The sequence below is a fragment of the Molothrus aeneus genome, chromosome 28, assembly GCF_037042795.1.
Source record: "Molothrus aeneus isolate 106 chromosome 28, BPBGC_Maene_1.0, whole genome shotgun sequence".
In the NCBI taxonomy this organism is placed as follows: domain Eukaryota; kingdom Metazoa; phylum Chordata; class Aves; order Passeriformes; family Icteridae; genus Molothrus; species Molothrus aeneus.
In genome coordinates, this window is record NC_089673.1 from 2,088,180 (window position 1) to 2,103,821 (window position 15,642).

The window sequence follows — 15,642 nt, forward strand, 5'->3', positions numbered from 1 at the left end:
TTTCCCCAGGCCCCCCTGGTTTCCATTCCCTGCCATCTTCACCCTGAGAGGCATTTCAGTTGAGGAGCCATGGATGTGTTTGATAGCTACCACGTAAAGGGCAAAAAGTCAAATCGACTGTAGGGAGTCCCACCCTCTACTTCTCAACATTTTCTCCTGAGCTCGGAAGAGAAAAGAAAATCAGAGGCCAAGGCTTGGATGCAAAACAATTTTATTAAGACTAAAGAAGAAAAGGAGGAGGCTCACGGAAGGCATCTGGAGCAGCCACTAAGGTGCAGTGGGGGTGTCCATTTGCCTGGCCTCCAGAGATAGGGAGGGAGAGAAGCCAACAGGTCCCACTAAGCTGACGTTGCATGGTGGTGACAGGAAAGGCATGCAAAAGAAAGGGAACAGAGTTGCAGAAGGCTACAGTAAGCTAAAGGATAAATTTAACATTCCAAAACATCCATCTTCATTCCAGCACCATGTTCTGAGGTTTTGGAGGTTCTTTCTTAAGGATGTCACCAGCAGCTTTAGCAGGGACGACAACAACTGCTGCCATAGCAGTTGGTGATGCAGGAGATGTCAAAGCCCCCAGAGCTGATGGGCACTCCCTGAGAGCTGAGGATGCTGCCAACAGCAGCAGAGGTGGAGGATCCCACAGCGGTGTTCTGTGGAGAGGAGCTGAGGATGGGCCCAGGCAGGGTCACCAGCACAGCAGGTGGCTGAATAACAACGTGGGAGCTCTGGCACTGCCTGACACAGCACTCATTGCAGCTGCTGGCCAGAGGGCAGGGGCCACAGGGCTGGCAGCAAGGGTCACAGGGCTTGCAGCAGGACATGGCTGGGGCTCACAGGTGCACCTGGCACAGAGGGCAGGGAGAAGCACAAAGTGAGGACACGTGAGAAGCAGCACAGCACCCAAACAACCTGCAGCCAAGGAACCTCCTGGCCCACATTGCAGTGCCCAGCTCAAAGCCCAGGAGCCACCTCAGACAAGTCCCAGCCTCTCTCTGTCTGCACAAGACCTTCTCTCCCCTGCCCTCTCCCAGCACATGCAGCTCCCAGCCCTGGGCTCTTGTAGCCCCTCTCAGCTGAGACCTCCAGGCAGGAAAGAGCTGCTCTTGAAGCAGCAGCAGCAGCTGCAGGAGGAGAAGAGGCTTCCAACTCACCTGATTCCTGAAGAGGAGAAGGAGGTGAGAGAAGTGGATGGGAGGGCAGAGACTTGGGCTGCCTTTTATAGCAGTCCTGCCCTGCCTCAGGCCCACAGGCACCTTAGTGGAAGCCATAATTTTGTGACCAGCTCATGTCAAATGTGCACCATCCCAGTTAATGGTAGGGGCTGTGTCCTGATTTCCTGCACTGCAGCCTCTATTTCCTGGCTTCTGCCCTTTGCATTCCTATCTAAAGAATCCTTCTAGTGCCAGCAATGAGAGATCCCAGAACTTCCAGGATATGAACATGTCAGAGGAGGCAGAATGCTTGGATCATGGTCTGGTGGCATTCCATGCAGGCACATGACCTGAACCTGTGTCATTCCTGTGGGTTTCTTTGTGGCAAAGCTCTCAGGGCATCACTCTCATTCTTCCTCTATCCCTGCCCATCTCTCCTGCATCCCTTTGTGACATCGCATGAGTTTTCACGTGCAGCCTGTTTTCCTGGCCCATTTTGGGAATGGATAGGGGACAGAAAGTGTTCTTTGTGGTCTTGTTTCCTCTCTATTGCATCTCCCTTTGGTCAGCACTCCATGGCTGCTTCTGCACCTCATTCCTGCTCTTGCCCTGCTCTTGCCCTGGGCTGGACTCTGAGCTGTGCTCAGTAGCCCTTGGTTGGATGGATAGTGCCCAGCAAGCTGCTCTGTCAATCCCCTTTCTCAGGCAGAAAGACAAGCGAAAACCAAACTGACACCAACACTAAGTATGAGAGAAGGCAGTTTTCCAAAGCTAAAATGAAAGATTATGCAAGCACATGTACACTGGGAAAGAAAATCAATTTATGGCCTCCTTCCCTCAGGAAGTGATGGCCGGCAATTTCGCAGGAAGCAGGGCTTCTTCCTGCGTCATGGTTGCTCATGATGGCACACTTTGTACCTAAGGCTGCAGGAATGGGCTCTGTGAGAAGAGTCCAGTGGCTCCAGCCAGCTGTGACTGAGTCAGCTCCAGCTGTGTCCAAAGGGCACTCAGCGCTGCCCAGCACTGAGCACATTTGTCCCACTGCTGATGCCTCTGAGAAAGCAGATTTCATTGGAAATGGTTTGGGCTGGAAGGCAACTTCAAGACCATTTCTTTCCACTCTTCCCTTCCTCAACAGGTGGGCACCCACTAAACCAGCTTGCTCCAACCGATGTCCATCCTGGTCGGGCACAATTCCAGGGTTGTGGAATCAAACCCCTTCCTGGGCAGTTTATTACAATGCCTCAACAGCCTCACATAGAGGGACATCTTTGTCAGCTCCAAGGGAAAAGGAACAAATAAAATGACACTGCAGGGATTGCAAAGCTGTGCTTCCTCCACCCATTTCCAAGTGAGCAAACTGGAAGAGTTGTCACAGAAAGAAGGAGAAATCAGAGGCCGAGGTTTGAATGCAAAAAAGGAACTTTATTGAATCAAAAGTAGAGAAGGAGAAGGCTCAAAGAAAGCACCTGAGGGAAGACACTATGATAAAGTGGGGATGTCTGATGTCCAGGGCTGCCAATGGAAGGAGGCCAACAGGTCCCACTGGCTGGCATTGAGTGGTGGTGACAGGAAAGGAAGGAAAGAGAAGAAAAAAAGGAGGAGAAGAAGAAGGAGAAAATAGTCCAAAGCCTTAAGGGCAATATTCCAGAATTCCTTTCTCATTCCAGCTCCATGATCCGAGCTCTTGGAGGTTCTTGCCTGAGGACATTGGCGGCACCATCTTTAGCAGGGACGACAGCATCTGCTGCCACCATAGCAGTTGGTGATGCAGGAGATGTCAAAGCCCCCAGAGCTGATGGGCACTCCCTGAGAGCTGAGGATGCTGCCAACAGCAGCAGAGGTGGAGGATCCCACGGCGGTGTTCCGTGGAGAGGAGCTGAGGATGGGCCCAGGCAGGGTCACCAGCACAGCAGGCGGCTGAATGACAACGTGGGAGCTCTGGCACTGCCTGACACAGCACTCATTGCAGCTGCTGGCCAGCGGGCAGGGGCCACCGGGCTGGCAGCAAGGCTCACAGGGCCGGCACTGCTGGCACTTCTCAGAGCAGGACATGTCTGGAGCCTGGCGCTGCACCTGGCACAGAGGGCAGGGAGGAAGCAGAGCACACGCACACCTCAGACACAGCCCGCAAGGCACCCCCAGCAGCACAAGGCCCCTGCTGCCTGCACAGCTCCAGCCTGGCCAGCCCCAACCTGGGCATCCTTTGCCTCAGCCCAGCACGCTCCTGCCCAGCTCAGCCAGGCCCAGCTCTGCTCCTGCCTAACCTGGAGGAAAATCAGCACCTCAGCCAGCCTCAGCCTCTGCACAGAACACACGCTCTCCCCTCTGCCCCCACCAGCACCATTGCAGAACAGCCCCAGAAGGACAAGGAGCAGCAACAAGGGCCACAAAGGTCAATGCTGCCATGCACAGGGTGCAGGAGAAAGGGGCTTCCAACTCACCTGGTTCCCAAGGAGCAGGAGGTGACAGGAGAGGTGGAGAGAGCCCCCAGTTGGGCTGCCTTTTATCCTGGCCCCACAGTGCCTCAGGGCCCACAGTTTGTGCTGTGTAGGTGACGATATTCCTGCATGATCCCAAATGAATGGAAAGATCTCTGGGAATGGAATGGCATGAGTTGGATTTTCCCTCTACAATGACTTTGCATTTCCTGGCTTACCTCATTCCCAATCCCTCAGGGACACTTCATCTGAGAGCTGGTATGCAAGATTCCATGATTCCTGGGGCCAAGGATGTGTCCGTGTGGGTAAGAGACATGAACTAGGTGAAGAAAGGATCACAAGGAAGGAGGTGCTGGCTGCCTGAGGCATTCTTTGGGATATTTCATGTTCCTTCTGACTGGAAGTGCCTCATCTTCTCCCAGGCCTCCAGTCTTTGGCTCATCAGCCAACTGCTCTCCTTCATGCCTTGCCTTTGAGGTAAAACCTCTTTGCCTTCCTCCTCTTCCTTCACAGTGCATGAGACTCCTGTAGCAGTGCTGCCTAAGCTTCTGTCCTGCTTGGTGTTGCCAGAATCTGCTCTGGCTGGGAGCTCCCCAGCATCTCCTCAGTCCCATCCCTTCCTCAGGCCTCTGCCCCATGTGCTCCCCCACAGACATGTGTGTGGCAGTGTGGCTGTGGCCCCAGTGTGTGCCAGTGTCTGCACATGCCTGTGCTTGTGCCCTGCTGGGAACAGCCCCTGAGAGCCTCTGGCCTGCACGGGGATGGTTGTGCACAGGGCAGGGCCCTTGTGTGCAGCGCCCTGGCCGTGTGCCTGTGCCCGTGTGCTGGGCTCTGTGCTCTGGGCTCATCTCTGAGCACACCTGGCCAGGCTGGCAGTGTGTCAGTGCCCTGGCTGTGTGTGCACAGCTGGGCCTGAGCTGAGCTCTCAGCCCAGCCATTGCACGGCCTGTAGGGCCTTCCCTGCCCAGCAGTGCCAGCCACTGACACACACTCAGCCCCCAGTTCCTTCTCTGCAGGAGCCTGGACAGGGCCACAGCACCCACATCTCTCAAGGACAATCCCAAACCCAGGCCATGCCTGTGATGCCACCTCCAGGCAGCCTTGGGGCCCTCAGCTGTTGCCCAGGGTCCTTGCTCCTGACTCATGGAGAAGGGTTGATATGACAGGGTTCGGGTGACTCTGTGGGGATGGGGGAGGCCCCTGACCACAGAGGCCTTTGCCTCATTGTCCAGGAGCTGTGGGAAAATGATGCTGTCATGGAGAATGAGGGATGTGGAGAGAAACTGTTATCCGTGTCTGGGAGGTGAATGCTGGAATATGGGCGAGTTTGTGCTCTCTCAAATCCAGAAGAGGAAACAGTGGCAGCCTTCAACATGGTGCGAGGATACTTTTGGTTTTGGTTCCACTGTCGTGCTCACATGACCCTGTGAAAGTATTCAGCTCTGCCTGTGAACTTAGAAGCTGAGCAAAAGACTAATGTGAGGGAGGTGTTTGAAGAGAGGAGGTTGTGGAATATCCCCAGGCACTGCTGTTTCCCATTCTCTGTCACCATTTGACATCATCATCTCCTGATGATCACTATTTTGGGGAAGCCAGGGGTTTGTTTGGGAGCTACAATAGAAAGCCACAAAGCAAAGGCCACCACGGAGCATCCACCCTCGGCTTCCTCCAGCTTTAGCCGTGAGCTGAATGGAAGAGTTCCCAAACACGGAAGGAGAAAGTAGAGGGCCAGGTTTGGATGCAAAAGAACTTTATTGAGTCTAAGGAAGAGAAGGAGGCAGCTCAAAGAGGACACCAGGAGTAGACGCAGGGGGACAGTGGGGGTGTCCATTTGCCTGGCCTGCAGAGGGATGGAGGGAGGCAAACAGGCCCCACTAGGCTGGCATTGGGTGGCGCAGACAGGAAAGGCAGGGAAGGGAAGAGAGTGGAAGGAAACAGCAGTAAATGAAGGGCACAAATCCATTGTTCCAAAGATCCATCTTCAGTGCAGCTCCATGTTCTGAGGTTGTGGAGGTTCTTGCCTGAGGATGTTTGCAGCAGCTTTAGCAGGGACGACAACAACTGCTGCCATAGCAGTTGGTGATGCAGGAGATGTCAAAGCCCCCAGAGCTGATGGGCACTCCGCCACAGCTGAGGATGTTGCCAACAGCAGCAGAGGTGGAGGATCCCACGGCGGTGTTCTGGGGGAAGGAGCTGAGGATGGGGCCAGGCAGGGTCACCAGCACAGGGGAGGGTTCAATGACAACGTGGGAGCTCTGGCACTGCCTGACACAGCACTCATTGCAGCTGCTGGCCAGCGGGCAGGGCCCACAGGGCTGGCAGCAAGGGTCACAGGGCCTGCAGCAGGACATGGCTGGGGCTCACAGGTGCACCTGGCACAGAGGGCAGGGAGAAGCACAAAGTGAGGACACGTGAGAAGCAGCACAGCACCCAAACACCCTGCAGCCAAGGAACCTCCTGGCCCACATTGCATTGCCCAGCTCAAAGCCCAGGAGCCACCTCAGTCAAGTCCCAGCCTCTCTTTCTGTCTGCACAAGATCTTCTCTCCCCTGCCCTCTTTTAGCAGAAGCAGATCCCAGCCATGGGCTCTTGTAGCCCCTCTCAGCTGAGACCTCCAGCCAGGCAAGAGCTGCTCTTGAAGCAGCAGCAGGAGGAGGAGAAGAGGCTTCCCACTCACCTGATTCCTGAAGAGGAGAAGGAGGTGAGAGAAGTGGCTGAGAGAGCAGCGACTTAGGCTGCCTTTTATAGCAGTCCTGCCCTGCCTCAGGCCCACAGGCACCTTAGTGGAAGCCATAATTTTGTGACCAGCTCATGTCAAATGTGCACCATCCCAGTTAATGGTAGGGGCTGTGTCCTGATTTCCTGCACTGCAGCCTCTATTTCCTGGCTTCTGCCCTGTGCGTTCCTATCTAAAGAATCCTTCTAGTGCCAGCAATGAGAGATCCCAGAACTTCCAGGATATGAACACGTCAGAGGAGGCAGAATGCTTGGATCATGGTCTGGTGGCATTCCATGCAGGCACATGACCTGAACCTGTGTCATTCCTGTGGGTTTCTTTGTGGCAAAGCTCTCAGGGCATCACTCTCATTCTTCCTCTATCCCTGCCCATCTCTCCTGCATCCCTTTGTGACATCGCATGAGTTTTCACGTGCAGCCTGTTTTCCTGGCCCATTTTGGGAATGGATAGGGGACAGAAGGTGTTCTTTGTGGTCTTGTTTCCTCTCTATTGCATCTCCCTTTGGTCAGCACTCCATGGCTGCTTCTGCACCTCATTCCTGCTCTTGCCCTGGCCTGGACTCTGAACTGTGCTCGGTGGCCCTTGGCTGGATGGATGGTGCCCAGCAAGCTGCTCTGTCAATCCCCTTTCTCAGGCAGAAAGACAAGCGAAAACCAAACTGACACCAACACTAAGTTTGACAGAAGGCAGTTTTCCAAAGCTAAAATGAAAGTTTATGCATGCGCAAGTACACTGGGAAAGAAAATCGATTTATGGCCTCCTTCCCTCAGGAAGTGATGGCTGGCAATTTCCCAGGAAGCAGGGCTTCTTCCTGCGTCATGGTTGCTCATGATGGCACACTTTGTACCTAAGGCTGCAGGAATGGGCTCTGTGAGAAGAGTCCAGTGGCTCCAGCCAGCTTTGACTGAGTCAGCTCCAGCTGTGTCCAAAGGGCACTCAGCGCTGCCCAGCACTGCGCACATTTGTCCCACTGCTGATGCCTCTGAGAAAGCAGATTTCATTGGAAATGGTTTGGGCTGGAAGGCAACTTCAAGACCTTTTCTTTCCACTCTTCCCTTCCTCAACAGGTGGGCACCCACTAAACCAGCTTGCTCCAAGCTGTGTCCATCCTGGTCGGGCACACTTCCAGGGTTGAGGAATCTAAAACCCTTCCTGGGCAGTTTAATTACAATGCCTCAACAGCCTCACATAGAGGGACATCTTTGTCAGCCTCAAGGGAAAAGGAACAAACTAAATGGCACTGCAGGGATTGCAAAGCTGTGCTTCCTCCACCCATTTCCAAGTGAGCAAACTGGAAGAGTTGTCACAGAAAGAAGGAGAAATCAGAGGCCAAGGTTTGAATGCAAAAAAGGAACTTTATTGAGTGAAAAGTAGAGAAGGAGAAGGCTCAAAGAAAGCACCTGAGGGAAGACACTATGATAAAGTGGGGATGTCTGATGTCCTGGGCTGCCAAGGGAAGGAAGCCAGCAGGTCCCACTGGCTGGCATTGAGTGGTGGTGACAGAAAAGGAAGGGAAGAGGGAAAAAAAAAAAGGAGAAGAAAAGGAGACAATAGTCCAAAGCCTTAAGGGCAATATTCCAGAATTCCTTTCTCAGTCCATTTCCATGATCCGAGCTCTTGGAGGTTCTTGCCTGAGGATGTTGGCGGCACCATCTTTAGCAGGGACGACAGCACCTGCTGCCACCATAGCAGTTGGTGATGCAGGAGATGTCAAAGCCCCCAGAGCTGATGGGCACTCCCTCAGAGCTGAGGATGCTGCCAACAGCAGCAGAGGTGGAGGATCCCACGGCGGTGTTCTGGGGGGAGGAGCTGAGGATGGGCCCAGGCAGGGTCACCAGCACAGCAGGCGGCTGAATGACAACGTGGGAGCTCTGGCACTGCCTGACACAGCACTCATTGCAGCTGCTGGCCAGCGGGCAGGGGCCACCGGGCTGGCAGCAAGGCTCACAGGGCCGGCACTGCTGGCACTTCTCAGAGCAGGACATGTCTGGAGCCTGGCGCTGCACCTGGCACAGAGGGCAGGGAGGAAGCAGAGCACACGCACACCTCAGACACAGCCCGCAAGACACCCCCAGCAGCACAAGGCCCCTGCTGCCTGCACAGCTCCAGCCTGGCCAGCCCCAACCTGGGCATCCTTTGCCTCAGCCCAGCACGCTCCTGCCCAGCTCAGCCAGGCCCAGCTCTGCTCCTGCCTAACCTGGAGGAAAATCAGCACCTCAGCCCAGCCTCAGCCTCTGCACAGAACACACGCTCTCCCCTCTGCCCCCACCAGCACCATTGCAGAACAGCCCCAGAAGGACGAGGAGCAGCAACAAGGGCCAGAAAGGTCAATGCTGCCATGCACAGGGTGCAGGAGAAAGGGGCTTCCAACTCACCTGGTTCCCAAGGAGCAGGAGGTGACAGGAGAGGTGGAGAGAGCCCCCAGTTGGGCTGCCTTTTATCCTGGCCCCACAGTGCCTCAGGGCCCACAGTTTGTGCTGTGTAGGTGACGATATTCCTGCATGATCCCAAATGAATGGAAAGATCTCTGGGAATGGAATGGCATGAGTTGGATTTTCCCTCTACAATGACTTTGCATTTCCTGGCTTACCTCATTCCCAATCCCTCAGGGACACTTCTTCTGAGTGCTGGTATGCAAGATTCCATGATTCCAGGGGCCAAGGATGTGTCCGTGTGGGTAAGAGACATGAACTAGGTGAAGAAAGCATCGCAAGGAAGGAGGTGCTGGCTGCCTGAGGCATTCTTTGGGATATTTCATGTTCCTGCTGACTGGAAGTGCCTCATCTTCTCCCAGGCCTCCAGTCTTTGGCTCATCAGCCAACAGCTCTCCTTCATGCCTTGCCTTTGAGGTAAAACCTCTTTGCCTTCCTCCTCATCCTTCACAGTGCATGAGACTCCTGTAGCAGTGCTGCCTGAGCTTCTGTCCTGCTTGGTGTTGCCAGAATCTGCTCTGGCTGGGAGTTCCCCAGCATCTCCTCAGTCCCATCCCTTCCTCAGGCCTCTGCCCCATGTGCTCCCCCACAGACATGTGTGTGGCAGTGTGGCTGTGGCCCCAGTGTGTGCCAGTGTCTGCACATGCCTGTGCTTGTGCCCTGCTGGGAACAGCCCCTGAGAGCCTCTGGCCTGCACGGGGATGGTTGTGCACAGGGCAGGGCCCTTGTGTGCAGCGCCCTGGCCGTGTGCCTGTGCCCGTGTGCTGGGCTCTGTGCTCTGGGCTCATCTCTGAGCACACCTGGCCAGGCTGGCAGTGTGTCAGTGCCCTGGCTGTGTGTGCACAGCTGGGCCTGAGCTGAGCTCTCAGCCCAGCCATTGCACGGCCTGTAGGGCCTTCTCTGCCCAGCAATGCCAGCCACTGACACACACTCAGCCCCCAGTTGCTTCTGTGCAGGAGCCTGGACAGGGCCACAGCACCCACATCTCTCAAGGACAATCCCAAACCCAGGCCATGCCTGTGTTGCCACCTCCAGGCAGCCTTGGGGCCCTCAGCTGTTGCCCACGGTCATTGCTCCTGAATCATGAAGAAATTTTGAGGTGACAGGCTTCTGGTGTCTCCTCAGATTGGGAGGAGTGCTGTGGCCACACTGGCCTTTGTCCTCCGCCAGGAGCTCTGGGAAAATGTTTCTCTTAAAGAGAATGAGGCATTTGAGGAAAAGAGTTTAGCCATGTCTGGGGGGTGGAGGTAGGGAAGTTGAAAAGGACCGTCATAAAGAACAGCATTTCATTCTGATAAGAAGAGTATCCACGAACAGCCCAGTCTTGGGGAAATACCTTAAGGATGTAAATTAGGCAAACAGAAGTCCTGCAAATGGCATGTAGGGGGGCAGCTCAGTTCTGCAAGATTGACAAAGCAGAAGTTCTGCTAAAGAACAATATTGGCCTGACTAAAATGTGGCAGTGGAGCACCAGCTACCTAAGAAGGACATCAGGCTTCAGGACAGACTCCCAAGAAGTATAGAATGACATGTGATAAGGATGGCAACTATGTAAAATAAGTCAAGTGTGTTGGGCTAGCTAACGGATATGTAATCAGTGCATATGATAAAAATATCTCTTTAACAGAATGCCTGGTGCACTCAGAGCATGTTGGCAGGGCTGCATGGCTGGTGGCAAAAACATGGTGAGGAACTTGCCCATGCAGATCGTAGATGAATTGACTTCTCAGCACTCCTCTAGGAATCTTTGAACTGCTGGAACTTTTTGGCAATAGTACCTAAAAGCAGCAGTTCTTCTAGAGAAGAGAAGAGAAAAGAGAAGAGAAGAGAAGAGAAGAGAAGAGAAGAGAAGAGAAGAGAAGAGAAGAGAAGAGAAGAGAAGAGAAGAGAAGAGAAGAGAAGAGAAGAGAAGAGAAGAGAAGAGAAGAGAAGAGAAGAGAAGAGAAGAGAAGAGAAGAGGAGGAAGTGAGGACATGTAAGGGAAAGCAACATGGTGGCACCAAGGTCAGTGGAAAAAAGAGGGAGAGGAAATGCTTCAAGCATTGATGCCAAGATTCTTCTGCAAGCCATGGCAAGCACCATGGTGAAACAAACTGTCCCCCTGTAATCCATGAAGTCCACGGTGGATGCAGAGATCCACTGGAACTCATAGGAAAAGGGCTCACACTGGAGCGGGTGGATGCCGGAGAAAGCTGTGATCCAGTGGGAGACCCAAATACAGCAAGAGGGCTCCTGCTTCCAGAGAGAGAGGGAGAGAGCCCTTGCTTCCAAACTAGAACAGCCTATCCTTAGAAAACTGCACCCCATGGATGAGTGACCTGTGCCACAGCAGTTTGGGGAAGACTGTTTGCCCGTGGGAGGGACCCCATGGCATAGCAGAGAAAAGACTCCTGTCCCTGAGCAAACAGAAGATCTTGAGTTAGGAACTGACCAAAACCCAAATGCCCTGCCTCCATTCACTATCAGTGAATAAGAGGGAGAGGCTGGGAGTGAAAAAAAAGGTGGTTTAAAGACTTACTTCTCATTACCTTCCTCTGACTCGGTTAATAATAAATTTATTTTAAAACTTGAAATTTGAACCTCTTTTGTCCTTGGAGTGACTTCCTCCCAGTGCTTACCTAACTCATCAGCCCTTTGTTAATTTTTTTCCCCTCTCCTCTGCCCAACTATAGCAGAAGAGGGTGAGCCAATGAATTTTGGTGGCTGGCATTTGGGCAGTATCAAACCAGAACCTATTTGGAGATAAGTAGTAGACAATCTAAAAGGGGCATGGTAAAAAAATCCCCCCTTGGTTGCATTGTGCGACATTGGAGGAAGATTGGTGGTTCCTGGATGAACCAGCAAAGGACCCCAAAGAAAACCTGTTCCCAAACAGCTCTTTTGTGTGGCTGATGGAATGCTAATTGTGAAACCCCTTGGTCCTGCCTGTCTGGACAGAACCTGGGACAAATATTATGTGTGAGGACAGTTTGAAGAGAAGAGGTCATGGGCTTTCCCCAGGCCCCCCTGGTTTCCATTCCCTGCCATCTTCACCCTGAGAGGCATTTCAGTTGAGGAGCCATGGATGTGTTTGATAGCTACCACGTAAAGGGCAAAAAGTCAAATCGACTGTAGGGAGTCCCACCCTCTACTTCTCAACATTTTCTCCTGAGCTCGGAAGAGAAAAGAAAATCAGAGGCCAAGGCTTGGATGCAAAACAATTTTATTAAGACTAAAGAAGAAAAGGAGGAGGCTCACGGAAGGCATCTGGAGCAGCCACTAAGGTGCAGTGGGGGTGTCCATCTGCCTGGCCTCCAGAGATAGGGAGGGAGAGAAGCCAACAGGTCCCACTAAGCTGACGTTGCATGGTGGTGACAGGAAAGGCATGCAAAAGAAAGGGAACAGAGTTGCAGAAGGCTACAGTAAGCTAAAGGATAAATTTAACATTCCAAAACATCCATCTTCATTCCAGCACCATGTTCTGAGGTCTTGGAGGTTCTTTCTTAAGGATGTCACCAGCAGCTTTAGCAGGGACGACAACAACTGCTGCCATAGCAGTTGGTGATGCAGGAGATGTCAAAGCCCCCAGAGCTGATGGGCACTCCCTGAGAGCTGAGGATGCTGCCAACAGCAGCAGAGGTGGAGGATCCCACGGCGGTGTTCTGTGGAGAGGAGCTGAGGATGGGCCCAGGCAGGGTCACCAGCACAGCAGGTGGCTGAATGACAACGTGGGAGCTCTGGCACTGCCTGACACAGCACTCATTGCAGCTGCTGGCCAGCGGGCAGGGGCCACAGGGCTGGCAGCAAGGGTCACAGGGCCTGCAGCAGGACATGGCTGGGGCTCACAGGTGCACCTGGCACAGAGGGCAGGGAGAAGCACAAAGTGAGGACACGTGAGAAGCAGCACAGCACCCAAACACCCTGCAGCCAAGGAACCTCCTGGCCCCCATTGCAGTGCCCAGCTCAAAGCCCAGGAGCCACCTCAGACAAGTCCCAGCCTCTCTCTCCCCTTCCCTCTCCCAGCACAAGCAGCTCCCAGCCCTGTGCTAAGACAGCCCCTCTCAGCTGAGACCTCCAGCCAGGCAAGAGCTGCTCTTGAAGCAGCAGGAGGAGGAGAAGAGGCTTCCCACTCACCTGATTCCTGAAGAGGAGAAGGAGGTGAGAGAAGGGGATGGGAGGGCAGAGACTTGGGCTGCCTTTTATAGCAGTCCTGCCCGGCCTCAGGCCCACAGGCACCTTAGTGGAAGCCATAATTTTGTGACCAGCTCATGTCAAATGTGCACCGTCCAGTTAATGGTTGGGGCTGTATCCTGATTTCCTGCATTTCTGCCTTTTCATTTCCTGGCTTCTGCCATGTGCGTTCCTATCTGAAGTTTTCTGTTAGGGCCGGGATGGGAGGCACAAGAATTTCTGGGGTATAAACACGTCAGCGTGGGCAGAATGCTTGGATCATGGTCTGATGGCATTTCATGCAGGCACGTGTTGCATTTTGATTCCTCTCTACTAGGTCAGCCTAATTGGTCAACAATCCTTGCTCGTTTCTCCACGTCATTCCTGCTCTTTTCTTGTGCTGTATTTTGTTCCTTTCCAGTAGCCACAGTAAGGACACTTCTCCCAGAAAAGTGCTGCCCTGCCTCCCTAGGGTCTCTTCTCCAGCCACATGCTGGTCTTTCTCACCACATGTTCTTACCAACAATCCTTGAGTGTTATTACCAGCTGTGCTGGGTTGACCTTGGCTGGACAGCAAGTGTCCTGCAGCCACTCTATGATTCTCCATTCTGAGGTGAACAGAGATGGGAAAATAAGTAGGAAATCATCTTGAATATTAAGATTTGAATGTTTGCCAAAACATGCTCAAAAGATTGTGCATGCAGTAGTAAACTGGAAGAAAACCCCACTTTTTATGCTCTACTTCCAATCAGAAAGTTCTATCTGGCCCCTTCCCAGGAAGCAGGGCTTGAGCACATGTAGTGGTGTGACTTGAAGGTAAACATTGCAAATTACAATTGCCCACCCTTGTGTCTCCTTTCCTTAGCTCTTGTGTCTGAGCTCATGTCATATGGCACAGAATATCCCTTTTACTCAGTTTGGGTCAAGTGTCTGAGTTTTGTCCACTCCCAGGATCTTGCCACCCCCCAGCTCCTGATGGGGAAGGGAATGTTGGAGAGACAGTGCTGGTGCTGTTTGAGCAGGGCTCAGCAGGAACCAAAGGACTGGAGTGTTACCAGCGCCTTTGTAACACCCAGTGCACAGCACAGCCCTGCCAGGGCTGCTGTGGGGAACATGAACAAACTCAACACACCCACAAGCCTTGGCTGGCCCCAGGGGCATCCAACTCTTCGTGTTTGAGACATACACATCAGTCCTTATGTCCTAGACTTGTCCCCTGGGATGGGACACAGTCTCATCCTCTCTAGGCCCAATGCTACCACTCAGACTGGTGAAGTGGGTGCCAAAACCTTACAACAAATGTGCAGATGGAATGGGAGCAATCAGAGTACAGATACTGTCTTGCTCTGAGATGTAGCATAGATGTTCTGGGTGGCACAGGGACAGTCAAGAACTTTAATTCCTTGGTGGAAGAAGCCAACACCAATTTCCACACTACCTCCTTCCAGGTTGTGGCAGAGATTGATATAGTCTTCGCTAACTCTTACAGATAGTGGTAGACAGTAGTGGTAAGCCAAACAAATCCAATTCCCTCCATAATGGAGACATTTAATCAGAGGTGATTTGGAAAAGGAGAGAACGCTGGGTGAGAGCTGCCAAAGAGCAAAAGCTATGGTGGGACACCTACTGAGCCAGGCATCTCTACAGCCTGACATGAGAATGGATGGAGATCTGTCAATTTGGAGATTGACACATTCCTGAGACAAGGCTGGCTCACCTTTACAGACAGCATGAAAGATGCTTCTTTAGGCAAAAGACTCTAACCCCTTTCTAAAGAAGTAGAGAAAGGTGCTGGGAATGGCCTTCCTTCCCATCCCATACAGACACCAATTGACTCTCCCCATGGAGCCGAGACCAGGCATGGCCCTTCAGTTCCTCCAGGAGGACAGGTGCTCTGAATAAGAAGATGTCGCCATGGAAAGCTCAAACCCCTGTTCCATAGAGGCCAAACCCCGCTCTACTGAGTACCAGCAATGAAGAGAGTTGTCTCCAGGCTCCCTTGATTGAATGTGTTTACCCCATCTTCCCTTCAGCAGGGACTCAAAGAATCAAGATCCTGGCATTCAGCTTCCTCCTGCTCTAAGCCCCAAACCTCCTGCTAATACAGACAAAGGAGCAAGGTCTGAAATTGGGCTGCCAATCACTGATGTGTAGTCATTAATCCCCAGGACTCCCAGAGCCTCCATGAAAGCCCAGTGTCCCAAGCCCAGCTCCAGCACCACCTTGGTGGCCCCTGAGGCTCTGGACTGCAGTCAAAACTTGGAGTAGGAAGCACTGGCCAACACTTCTACTTTCCTTGTTCTAATCCAGGATATTGTTGTCTCTAGACATCACTCACAGTGCAGCAATGCTTAAATGGAATTCCCTAGTGTATGGTTGGAGACAAGTGCTCTCCCCTATGCAGAACACTCCCAATGTAGGATTGCAGCAGGCAGGCGTGTGTTCACACAAGTGCAGAATCACAAGGATGTGCAGACACACACACACACACACACTGTGGTTCAGGCAGTAGTGCAACAGGTGCCTCAGAGACTGTGCAGTCAGAGAAGGAATCCAAAGAGATTTTAAGAGAAGAAAAAGGATCATAATCAAGGGAGGCCTAGGGTGATGAGCCAAAGACAGAAGGCCTGGGAAAGGAGGTGCCCCTGCAGGCATCAGAAACATAAAAATTCCAAAAGAGTGCCCCATGTTGGAATCACCTCCATGCCTGGGATCTCTTCTGCACTTGGTGC

The 15,642-nt window shown here is 52.9% G+C and overlaps 2 pseudogenes; both read right to left on the bottom strand.

Moving 5' to 3' along the window:
* Positions 1-512: 512 nt before the first annotated feature.
* Positions 513-1,287, bottom strand: LOC136567402 (feather keratin Cos2-2-like; annotated as a pseudogene).
* A 4,347-nt stretch (positions 1,288-5,634) lies between these two features.
* On the bottom strand, positions 5,635-6,405 carry LOC136567361 (feather keratin Cos1-2-like; annotated as a pseudogene).
* Positions 6,406-15,642: the final 9,237 nt, after the last annotated feature.